At 50.1% G+C, this 13,029-nt stretch overlaps 1 non-coding gene across 1 annotated transcript; it reads left to right on the forward strand.

The window, feature by feature from the left end:
- Positions 1-1,857: 1,857 nt before the first annotated feature.
- Positions 1,858-1,961, forward strand: LOC129394341 (small nucleolar RNA U13). Its single transcript, XR_008621544.1, has one exon. It is a non-coding gene; the product is annotated as a small nucleolar RNA U13 (small nucleolar RNA).
- The last annotated feature ends 11,068 nt before the right edge of the window (positions 1,962-13,029 follow it).

Here is a 13,029-nt window from a genome sequence, read left to right on the forward strand (position 1 = left end):
GCCACTGCACTCCAGCGTGGGCAACAGAGCAAGACTCTGTCTCAAAAATAAATAAACATAGGCCAGGTGCAGTGGCTCATGCCTATAATCCCAGTACTTTCAGAGGCTGAGGCAGAAAAATCACTTGAGGTCAGAAGTTCGAGACCAGCCTGGCCAACATGGTGAACCCTCATCTCTACTAAAAATACAAAAATTAGCCAGGCGTGGTGGTGCATGCCTGTAATCCAGCTACTTGGGAGGCTGAGGCAGAAGAATTGCTTGAACCCAGGAGGCAGAGGTTGCAGTGAGCCAAGATTGTGCCACTGCACTCCAGCTTGGGTGACAAAGTGAGACTTTGTCTCAATTAAAAAAAAAATAAAATAGCCAGGTGTGGTGGCTCACGCCTGTAATCCCAGCACTTTGGGAGGCCAAGGCGGGCGGATCAACTGAGGTCAGGAGTTCAAGACCAGCCTGGCCAGCATGGCAAAATGCCATCTCTACTAAAAGTACCAAAATTAGCCAGGTGTTGGGGTGGGCACCTGTAATCCCAGCTACTCAGGAGGAGGAGGCGGCAGAATCACTTGAACCCAGGAGACGGAGGTTGCAGTGAGCTGAGATCGCGCCACTACACACCAGCCTGGGTGACAAGAGCAAGACTCCGTCTCAAAAAAAAAAAATAAAATAAATAAATAAAATAAAATAACAAATGGGTGTTTAAATGAATGATGTTCATGGAATCCCTCCCCAGTGCTTTGCTTTCCACAAAGTTCTGCATGGAAATCTCAATAAATTGTGGTTGAATGCTTGACACTTAGTAACTGTGATGAAAGCAGAATTCACCTTTCATCACCTGGCCAGCAAATGTTTTGTTGTATTATTATTATTTTTTTTTTTTTTTGAGATGGAGTCTTGCTCTGTTGCCCAGGCTGGAGTGCAGTGGCGTGATCTTGGCTCACTGCAACCTCCGTCTCCTGGGTTCAAGCAATTCTCCTGCCTCAGCCTCCCAAGTAGCTGGGACTACAGGTGCCCGCCACCATGCCCGGCTAATTTTTTTTTTTTTGTATTTTTAGTACAGATGGGGTTTCACCGTGTTAGCCAGGATGGTCTCGATCTCCTGACCTTGTGATCCGCCTGCCTCGGCCTCCCAAAGTGCTGGGATTACAGGCTTGAGCCACCGTGCCTGGCCTGCTTCTCTTATATAGTATTGACCAGTAAAATGTTTTTTTTTTTTTTTGAGCCAGAGTCTCACTCTGTCACCAGGCTGGAGTGCAGTGGCGTGATCTCGGCTCACTGCAATCTCCGCCTCCTGGGTTCAAGTGATTCTTCTGCCTCAGCCTCCTGAGTAACTGGGACCACAGGCTCCCACCACCATGCCCAGGTAATTTTTGTATTTTTAGTAGAGACAGGGTTTCTTTTTTCTTTCTTTCTTTTTTTTTTTTTTTTTTTTTGGAGACGGAGTCTCGCTCTTTCACCCAGGCTGGAGCTCAGTGGCATGATCTCGGCTCACTGCAACCTCCACCTCCCAGGTTCACGCCATTCTCCTGCCTCAGCCTCCTGAGTAGCTGGGACTACAGGTGCTTGCCACCACACCCGGCTAATTTTTTGTATTTTTAGTAGAGATGGGGTTTCACCATGTTAGCCAGGATGGTCTCAATCTTCTTACCCTGTGATCCACCCACCTCGGCCTTCCAAAGTGCTGGGATTACAGGCTTGAGCCACCGCACCCGGCCCGTAGAGACAGGGTTTCACCATGTTGACCAGTATGGTCTCGATCTCCTGACCTCAGGTGATCCACCTGCCTCGGCCTCCCAAAGTGCTGGGATTACAGGAGTGAGCCACCGGGCCTGGCCAAGATGTCTTTCAAATAATTAAAGCCACATCTTTTTGTAGTTCATAAACATGATGACTGTGTTTTCATGCTCATGCGTGAGTTGCACCTCCCTCAAACCTTGTTTCGACATTGACACATTATCTGCCTGATGTAAAAATAATGAAATCCAATATACTAAGATCAGGAGATTTCACAATAAAATCCCAATTTCTGTTTCTTTTAAAAAATCAGGCCAGCCATGATGGCTTATGCCTGGAATTCCAGCACTTTGGGAGGCCCAGGCAGAAGGATCACTTGATCCTGGAAGTTCAAGATCAGCATGGTTAACACAGGGAGACCTGGTCTCAATTTAAAAATTAGCTGGGCATGGCACTTTGGGAGACTGAGGCAGGTGGATCACCCGAGATCAGGAGTTTGAGACCAGCTTGCCCAATATGGTGAAACCTCATCTCTGTATTAAAAAAAAAAAAAAAATTAGCCAGTTGTGGTAATGAGCGCCTGTAGTCCCAGCTACTCGAGAGGCTGAGGCAGGGGAATCACTGGAACCCGGGAAGTGGAGGTTGCAGTGAGCCAAGATCTCGCCATTGCACTTGAGCCTGGGTAACAGAGTGAGACTCTGTCTCAAAACAAACAAACAAACAAACAAAAACATTAGCCATAGCCCCAGTTATCTGGAGGCTGAGATGGAGGCTGAGAACCCACGAGTTCGTTCAAGGCTGCAGTGAGTTATCATTGCACTCCAGCCAGGATGACAGAGCAAGACCCTGTCTCAAAATAAAATAAATACTTTGGGAGGCCAAAGTGGGCAGATCACCTGAGGTCAGGAGTTCAAGACCAGCCAGGTCAACATGGCGAAACCTCATCTCTACTAATAAAATACAAAAATTAGCCAGGCATGGTGGTGTGTGCCTATAATCCCAGCTACCCAGGAGGCTGAGGCAGGAGAATCACTTGATCCCAGGAGGCAGAGGTTGCAGTAAGCTGAGATTGTGCCACTGCACTCCAGCCTGGGCAACAAGAGCAAAACCCCATCTCAAATAAATAAATAAATAGAAATAAATAAAATGGTTACTTTATGTTATTTCACCTCAATAATTTTAAGTAAAATAAAATTAGATAACTGATAGCCAGGCATGGTGGTGGATGTCTGTAATCCCAGCTACTTAGGAGGCTGAGGCAGGAGAATCGCTTGAATCTGAGGCAGAGGCTGCAGTGAGCCAAGATCACGCCACTGCACTCCAGCCTGGGTGACAGAGCAAGACTCCGTCTCAAAAAAAACAAAAAAATTTAGATAACTGATTAGAAGGTACTGAAGTTTGCCATCCTTTGGAAATGATCCTCTTCATTAGAAAGATGAGGATCCTGAGGCCCTACAAGGGAAGTGTCAGGTCAGTGGAAGAGACTGAAAGGGAAGTCTGGTTCCCACCCCGGCAGCACAGTCGCTGCCTCCTCTCCCCTTTACTTAGGCTATGAACTCTGGTGTGATACAGACCACAACCCGTTCACCATAGGTTACACCCCACATCTTCTGGCTCGGACCCTGGCACTTGAACTGTCAGCCTCCAAGTAGCTGGGACAATACGCCAGCTCAACAAATGCCCCCTGCTCATTAAAATTTTTTTTGTAGAGTTGGGGTCTTGTTATGTTGCCCAGGGTGGTCTCAAATTCCTGATCCCAAGTAACTCCCGCCTTGGCCTCCCAAAGTGCTGAGATTACAGGCATGAGCCACTGTACACAGTCTTGATGTATTACCTTTTATTTTTAAAAAAATTTTTATAAAGACGAGTGTCACCATGTTGTCCATGCTGGTCTCAAACTCCTGGGCTCAGGCAATCCTCCCGACTTGGCCTCCCAAAGTGCTGGGATTACTGGTGTGAGCCGTGCCTGGCTTGCTTTTTTTGTTTGTTTGTTTTTGAGATGGAGTCTCACTGTTGCTCAGGCTGGAGTGCAATGGCGCAATCTCGGCTCACTACAACCTCTGCCTCCTGAGTTCAAGGGATTCTCCCAACTCAGCCTCCCGAGTAGCTGGGATTACAGGTGTGTGCCACCACACCTGGCTTATTTTTGTATTTTTAGTAGAGACGGGGTTTCACCATGTTGGCCAGGATGGTCTTGATCTCCTGACCTCATGATCCACCTGCCTACATCTGGTTTTTTTAATTAAAAAAAATTTTTTTTAAGTACTTTTTTTTTTCTTTTGAGATGGAGTCTCACTCTGTCACCCAGGCTGGAGTGCAATGGCACAATTGTGGCTCACTGCAACCTCCACCTCTTGGGTTCAAGCAATTCTCCTGTCTTAGCCTCCCAAGTAGCTTGGACTACAGGCATGCACCACTATGCCTGGCTAATTCTTGTATTTTTAGTAGAGATGGGGTTCCACCATGTTGGCCAGGCTGGTCTCGAACTCCTGACTTTGTGATCCACCTGCCTCAGCCTCCCAAAGTGCTGGGATTACAGGCATGAGCCACCATGCCCAGCCTAAAGTACTTTTCATTAGAGACAGTACTTTATTCAAACTGCTTCTCTTCTCGTGCTTTTGTGTCTTGAGACAGTCTGTCTGTCACCCAGGTTGGAATGCAGTGGTGTGATGACAGCTCACTGAAGCCTCGACCTTCCAGGCTCAGGTGATCCTCCCACCTCAGTCTTCTGAGTTGCTGGGACTATAGGTGTGTGCCACCATGCCTGGTGGATGTATGACTGTTTATGTAGGAACGTCTGTTAATTGTAAATTTCCTCCAAAACCACCCTGTTGTTGCAGAAATGACAGGCTGTGAGCACTGTAGCCACCTATACATTCCTTCCAGAGCACTATGCTTTTGCTCCAAGACATAAGCGGTAGGTCTTGGGGCTGTGGTGTGGAGATCTGTCATGGCGCAGCCCAAGACCATGCTTTTGTGTGTAAGTTCCTTAATAAATCACCCAAAACTGACAAACTGGATTTGTCTGCTTCCTTTTTTTTTTTGGCTCCTTTGGCATGAGGGTCACTTGGCATATACGGCCCTTTCACGGAATGCACAGCAACTCCAACAAAGAGAGATGATTCTTTCACAGATGAAGCTGCTGAGGCTTAGAGAAGCGAGATTGTCCCAAGGGTGGCAGCTTCTAAGGGAAGGGCTGGAATGTGAACCCAGGCATCTTGACTTGAGCCTTGTCCTTTTGGCCCCTATGCCCTCCCACCTCCCAACCCAGGGGATTAGCTAAAATTTAGGAAAGCAGCTCATGTTATTTAAAGGGAGGGGAGGCCGGGCATGGTGGCTCATGCCTGTAATCCCAGCACTTTGGGACGCTGAGGCGGGCAGATCACTTGAGGCCAGGAGTTCAAGACCAGTCTGGCCAACATGGTGAAAACCCATCTGTACTAAAAATATGAAAATTAGCCGGGTGTGGTGGCGAGTGTCTGTAGTCCCAGCTACTCGGGAGGCTGAGATTGCAGTGAGCTGAGATTGCACCACTGAACTCCAACCTGGGTGACAGGGCAAGACTCTGTCTATAAAATAAATAAATTATAAAATCAATAAATTAAAAAATAAATAAAATTTCAGAAAGCAGCTCACTTTATGTAAAGGGACAGGAAACAGCAACAGATGACATATATATAGGTTGATTCCAGTCTAGTAATAAATATACACACACCAGAAAGAGAGGCATTAAAATGTTAACGGTAGTTAACAGCCTGGGCGACAGAGCGGAGATCCTGTCTCAAAAAAAAAAAAAAAAAAGTTAAGAAAAGGAGTGACAATCCACGTGTGGCCCACAAAGCTTAAAATATATACTATCTAGCCCTGGGCAGAAAAGGGTTTGACAATGCTGTTCAAAGGTCACCATTGGTAGATTGGAAACTGAAAAAGGTATATACCCTGGCATTGGACAACACAATGGCTGTGCCTCCTGCCTAAGAATGCTGAACTGGCCAAGTGAGGTACTTGGCAGCCCAGCCCTGAAATGCATAAGCTCTCCAGCCTTTTCATCACTGCTCCTCCCTGGTTCTTAACCTCTGGCCACTCGATCCTCTGGCTTCCCTTCCACCAAGCACTCGCACATTGAGTCCAGTCCCTAGCCCTCTCCTCTAGGCTGCCCCCTCTGGAAATGTAAGCAGCACCAGGTATAAGAGCCAGGCACAGGCTGCCTTGACGTGCACCTAGCCCCCTTACTTCCCCGTTGTGTGGAAGGTAAATCACTTCTCTTTGGGTCTGTTTTCCCATCTACAAGTTGGGAATGACAATAGGGTTATTCTGAGATTAAGTGAGATAAGGCAGCTAAAGCACGCAGTATGGAAGTGGTCAACATGCTGGCTCTGATGTCAGCCACGACCAGACTTCGGGTAACTATTTATAAGTCATTCCCTTCAAAACCTTTCTCTCTGTTCTTTCTCTTCTGTGACAGACTAATACTTGTGCCCCTTCCCTTCATTTAGAAACAAAATGACCCAAGTTTAAATGAACATGTAACTATCCAGCTAGAGGCATTTTAGTCTCACATATAGGGTGGTAAGAAGGTGAGACTAAGTTCTGGCCAATGGGATCAGTGTAATTTCCAGGCCCTGTATTTCCGCTTCCTTTTGCATGGGCTTGAACGAGGACTTGGGGCTGGTGAGCCGCTTTAACCACACAGATGACAACCTCGGGGATGCAAGAGCAACATGACAGCGCAGCCCTGGGTCCCTAGATGATTTTGCATAACGGTTGTTGTCTAACCCTAACCCTGGACCAATCACCTCTGAACTGTCACATGAGAAATAAGCTATTTTGCTGAGTCACTGTTTGGGGCTCCTTGTGACAGAAGCTGAGTCTAGAATCTAGTTAGTGCACGTCAGAAGGCTTCTCTTCAACTTCAGTATCAGTCCGCCCTCCATATGTGCTGTTCTTGTACTTCTGAACACAAAGAATATTCCAGCTATTTCTTGAAAACAGTCATATTTGTTTATCCTCCAGTCAGGAGAATGTGTCACTCTTGACTCCTTCAACTCCCGAATCCACTGGTCACAGTAGCTTCAGTTTTTTACATCTGCACCTCTTCACTCCTCCCCCACCTCCGACCCCAGGCACCCTGACTTCAGATGGTTTTTTTTTTTTTTTTTGGCTTCATGCTCTTTGCTTCCAATTTCATACTCTTACACGATGATGCTTCATTCTCTTAAAATGGAATCCATTCATGTTATTTTGTTACCTTTTTTTAGAGACAGGGTCTTGCTCTATTCCCCAGGCTGGAGTGCAGTGGTATAATCATAGCTCACTGTACCCTTTACTTAAATAGACCTTAAGTTCCTGGGCTCAAGTGATCCTGCTGCCTCAGTCTCCCCAGCAGCTTGGACTACTGGCACACACAACCATGTCTGGCTAAATTTTAATTTTTTGTCCTCTCCCTCCCCCTCTCCCTCCCTCTCCCACTTTCCACAGTCTCCCTCTGATGCCGAGCCGAGGCTGGACTGTACTGCCACCATCTTGGCTCACTGCAACCTCCCTGCCTCATTCTCCTGCCTCAGCCTGCCAAGTGCCTGGGATTGCAGGCACGCGCCGTCTGTGTTTTTTGGTGGAGACGGGGTTTCGCCATGTTGGCTGGGCTGGTCTCCAGCTGCTGACTGCTAGTGATCCGCCAGCCTCGGCCTCCCGAGGTGCTGGGATTGCAGACGGAGTCTCGTTCACTCAGTGCTCAATGGTGCCCAGGCTGGAGTGCAGTGCCGTGAACTCGGCTCGCTACAACCTCCACCTCCCAACCGCCTGCCTTGGCCTCCCAAAGTGCCGAGATTGCAGCCTCTGCCCGGCCGCCACCCCGTCTGGGAAGTGAGGAGCGTCTCTGCCTGGCCGCCCATCATCTGGGATGTGAGAAGCCCCTCTGCCTGGCTGCCCAGTCTGGAAAGTGAGGAGCGTCTCTGCCCGGCCACCATCCCATCTAGGAAGTAAGGAGCGCCTCTTCCCGGCCGCCATCCCATCTGGGAGGTGAGGAGCGTCTCTGCCAGGCTGCCCATCGTCTGAGATGTGGGGAGTGCCTCTGCCCGGCCGCAACCCCGTCTGGGAGGTGAGGAGCGTCTGAGAAGTGAGGAGACCCTCTGCCTGGCGACTGCCCCGTCTGAGAAGTGAGGAGCCCCTCCGCCTGGCAGCCACCCTGTCTGGGAAGTGAAGAGCGTCTCCGCCCGGCAGCCACCCCGTCCGGGAGGTAGGTGGGGGTCAGCCCCCGCCAGGCCAGCCGCCCCGTCCGGGAGGGAGGTGGGGGGGGTCAGCCCCCCCACCCGGCCAGCCGCCCCACCTGGGAGGGAGGTGGGGGGGTCAGACCCCCGCCCGGCCAGGTGCCCCGTTTGGGAGGTGAGGGGCGCCTCTGCCCGGCCGCCCCTACTGGAAAGTGAGGAGCCCCTCTGCCCGGCCAGCCACCCCGTTCGGGAGGGAGTTGGGGGGGTCAGCCCCCCCGCCCAGCCAGCCGCCCCGTCCGGAAGGGAGGTGGGGGGGGTCAGCCACCCCATCCGGCCAGCCGCCCCGTCCGGGAGGGAGGTGGGGGTCAGCCCCCGCCAGGCCAGCCACCCCGTCCGGGAGGGAGGTGGGGGGGTCAGCCCCCCGCCCGGCCAGCCGCCCTGTCCGGGAGGTGAGGGGCGCCTCTGCCCGGCCGCCCCTACTGGGAAGTGAGGAGCCCCTCTGCCCGGCCGCCACCCCAGCTGGGAGATGTGCCCAACAGCTCATTGAGAACGGGCCATGATGACAGTGGCGGTTTTGTGGAATAGAAAGGGGGGAAAGGTGGGGGAAAGATTGAGAAATCGGATGGTTGCCGTGTCTGTGTAGAAGGAAGTAGACATGGGAGACTTTTCATTTTGTTCTGTAGTAAGAAAAATTCTTCTGCCTTGGGATCCTGTTGATCTGTGACCTTACCCCAACCCTGTGCTCTCTGAAACATGTGCTGTGTCCACTCAGGGTTAAATGGATTAAGGGTGGTGCAAGATGTGCTTTGTTAAACAGATGCTTGAAGGCAGCATGCTCGTTAAGAGTCATCACCACTCCCTAATCTCAAGTACCCAAAGACACAAACATTGCGGAAGGCCACAGGGTCCTCTGCCTAGGAAAACCAGAGACCTTTGTTCACTTGTTTATCTGCTGACCTTCCCTCCACTATTGTCCTATGACCCTGCCAAATCCACCTCTGCGAGAAACACCCAAGAATGATCAATTAAAAAAAAAAAAAGAAAAAGAAACATGGTTTCTCCATGTTGGTCAGGCTGGTCTGGAACTCCTGACTTCAGGTGATCTGCCCACCTTGGCCTCCCAAAGTGTTGGGATTACAGGCATGAGCCACTGTGCCTGGCCCCAAATGTGTTTTACATTTTCTTCCTATTTGATTCATCTTTGTCCTGCAACATATATATGCTACTTTTCCACCGATAAAAAGACAAAATGGAATTTAAATCTGGCCTGGACTTCTCAAAAAAGTCAGTGTGATGAAAACATGTTCTAGATAAAACAGAAATGAGACTGGGCATGGTGGCTCATGCCTGGAATCCCAGCGCCTTCGGAGGCCAAGGCAGGAGAGTCACTTGAGGCCAGGAGTTTGTGAACAGCCTGGGCAACATAGTGAGACCCCAGATCTACTAAAAATTTAAAAATTAGCTGGGCATGGTGGTGCATGCCCATATGTCTGGAGGCTGAGGCAGGAGGATCGCTTGAGCCCAGGATTTGGAGGCTGCAGTGAGCTATGGTTGTGCCACTGCACTCCAGTGTGGGTGACAGAGTGAGACCCTGTCTCTAAAAAAAAAAGAGACAAGATGATCAGGATGAGCACAGTGGCTCACGCCTATAATCCCAGCACTTTGGGAGGCCAAACCAGGTGGATCATATGAGGTCAGGAGTTCAAGACCAGCCTGGCCTAGATGGTGAAACCCCGTTTCTACTAAAAATACAAAACTCAGCTGGGTGTGGTGGCGCACGCCTGTGATCCCAGCTACTCGGGAGGCTGAGGCGGGACAATTGCTTGAACCTGGGAGGCAGAAGTTGCTGTGAGCAAGATTACACCACTGTGCTCCAGCCTGGGCAACAGGAATGAGACTCTGTCTCAAAAAAAAGGGGGGGGGATGATCAAACACAACGCATCAACCTCCCGGAGCCGTATAAACCCTAACCCTAACCCAGGAAGCAGGCAAGCCTGTGTGTGAGTTTCCACTCTATTGCTGGTATCACTCGGCTCTGGCAACCCGGAAGGCCACCTTCCCCTGTTTTTACTGTATAAGGAGGAAGGAGCACTGGTTTGCAAGTCAGAAGGCTGGGTTGAAGCCTCTGCTCGGGTTCCTGCTGGCTGTGGGAATGTGGGGTTACCTTTCCCGGCTGGCCTCGTTTCCTTCATGTCCAATGCAGGGGTTCCAGTCACATGCATTGGGCACCATTACATGTCCAAGCTGTGCCAGGATCTAGAAAAATGGCTGGGCTCAGGCCAAGGGGCCTTCCTGTCTGGCAGTGAAAATAAGAGGAGATACCAAGGGCCCTGAGTCTGGAGGGGAAGTCATGAGCACAAGGCAGTGCCAGGGCCCGGGAGCTGCCACAGAGGAGCCCACCTTGGTGACAGACACCTGTAGGCGCATCCGTGATGCCCAGTGCCCAACACAGGGAACTGGACAAACGTTTCATGCACGACTCTTTTTTCCCTTCTTGGCTACCTTGAGGACCTTGATTATAATAGTTATCCTTTTTTTCTTTTTCTTTTTTTGAGACTCTTGCTCTGTCGTCCAGGTTGGAATGCAGTGGCAAAATCTTGGCTCACTGCAATCTTCACTTCTCAGGTTCAAGTGACTCTCCTTCCTCAGCCTCCCTAGTAGCTGGGATTACCAGTGTGCACCACTAGGCTCGGCTAATTTTTGTATTTCTACTACAGATGGGGTTTCACCATGTTGGCCAGGCTGATCTTGAACTGCTGACCTCAGGTGATCTGCCCACCTGGGCCTCCCAAAGTCTTGGGATTACAGGTGTGAGCCACTGAGCCCAGCCGGATTATAATAGCCTTTTCATGCACCAGGGGCTTTATACTCATTATCTCATTTCATTCATATGAGTTGAAGTCAGCTTATCCCCCATTTCACAGATGAGGAAACCAAGGCCCAGAGAGGTTAGGAATTTGTCCAAGGTCACACAGCTAGGAAGTAGGATTCAAACCCAGACAGCCAGGCTGTAACACCTAGGCTCTTCTCAGGCTCATGCCCTTCCCAGGGGTCTGGGAAGCCCTGACCTGCAGCCTGTCACCTTTGTTTACCCCCCAGCCTCCAGGATATTATGTGTGCACCGGCGTGGGATCCTGGAACTGGCAGGAATTGTGGGTTGTGTTGGTCCTTAGACTCCCATCGCCTATATGAAATATGGTTCCTTTTGTGGCTTGGGAGGCCATGGCCAGCGCCGCGATGCCATTGACTGGTGAGTGCATGCCTGGGACCAGGCTACAAAATCCCTCACACTCTGGGGTAGTCAAGGCTTATGAGGAAGTACCCAAAACTGAAGCTGGGGTTTGGTCCAGGGAGATCCCAGTGTGCAGTACTACTTTGCAGGCAGGCAGAGGCCTCTTGGATAACATGGCCAGTGAAGCCAGATCTTGGTACCAGCTGCCCCTTACCCTGGCCATAGGCTGAAAACGTTGCTTTAAAAAATTGGCCAGGAGCGGTGGCTCACTCCTGTAATCCCAGCACTTTGGGAGGCCGAGGTGGGCAGATCACTTGAGGTCAGGAGTTCAAGACCAGCCTGGCCAATATGATGAAACCCCATCTCTACTAAAAAAGCAAAAATTAGCTGTGTGTGGTGGCAGGCGTCTGTAATCTCAGCTACTGGGGAGACTGAGGCAGGAGAATTGCTTGAACCCGGGAGGTGGAGTTTGCAGTGAGTTCAGATTGCACCGCTCTATTCCAACCTGGACAACAGTGCCAAACCCTGTCTCAAAAGAAAAAAATAATAATAATATAAAGTGACCAGGTGTGTTGACTCATGCCTGTAATCCCACCACTTTGGGTCGAGGCAGGAGGATCACTGGAGCCCAGGAGTTTGAAACGAGCCTAGGCAACAGAGTGAGACCCTGTCTCTATATTAAACACAAACACACACACACACACACACACACACAAACACACACACACACACACACACACAAAGGTAGCCAGACTATGCACTAGGAACTGCCCTGGGAATCCCTTTGTGTTCTCACAACAATCCCATTTCACAGATGAAGAAACCTAGGCACAGAAATATTCAGTAACGTGTCCAGGTGCGGTGGCTCACACCTGTAATCCCAGTACTTTGGGAGGCTGAGGCAGGCAGATCATGAGGTCAGGAGTTCGAGACCATCCTGGCCAACATGGTGAAACCCCGTCTCTACTAAAAATACAAAAATTAGCTGTGTGTGGTGGCAGGTGCCTGTAATTCCAGCTACTCAGGAAGCTGAGGCAGGAGAATTGCTTGAACCCGGGAGGCAGAGGTTGCAATGAGCCGAGATCACACCACTGCACTCCAACCTGGGTGACAGAGCAAAACTCCTTCTGAAAAAAAAAAAAAAAGAAATATTAAGTAACTTGTCTGAGGCCACATAGTTACCAAGATGTGGGAGCTGGGACTTGAACACAGGCAGTCTGGCTGGATTCATGCCTGCAGCCTCTGCACTCCTGCTACTTACTGTATGAGAAGCGCCTGTTCTGTGGAAGGTTGTGGGCTGAGATCTTTCCATGAGCTCCACTCATTTACTCCCAAGGCTGTTCTTAAAGACAGGCATGACGGTTATGCCCATTTTACAGATGGGGCCCTGAGGCTCAAAAGGGCACGCCACTCACCCATTTCCACAAAGCTATAGTTAGTTAGCAGAGGGCAGAATTCGGCCGCCTCTCCCCTAGCTTGAACGCTGTGATTGACACAGAGGGTTTTTGTTGTCGTTGCTGTTGTTTGTTCCTTTTTCTTATTTTTGAGACAGGGTCTTGCTCTGTCATCCCAGCTGGAGTGCAGTGGTGCGATGTCAGCTCCCTGGAAACTCTGCCTGCAAGATGCAAATGATTCTCGTGCCTCAGCCTCCCAAGGAGCTGGAATTACAGGTGTGCACTACCACGCCCAGCTGTTTTTTGTAGAGATGGGGTTAGTAGAGATTTGTTTTATAGAGACGGGGTTTCACCATGGTCTCTACTAAACCCTGTCTCTACTAAAAATACAAAAATCACCCAGGCATGGTGGCACATGCCTGTAGTCCCAGCTACTCAAGAGGCTGAGGCAGGAGAATCACTTGAACCT

Source organism: Pan paniscus, chromosome 18 (genome assembly GCF_029289425.2).
Source record: "Pan paniscus chromosome 18, NHGRI_mPanPan1-v2.0_pri, whole genome shotgun sequence".
Taxonomy (NCBI): Eukaryota; Metazoa; Chordata; class Mammalia; order Primates; family Hominidae; genus Pan; species Pan paniscus.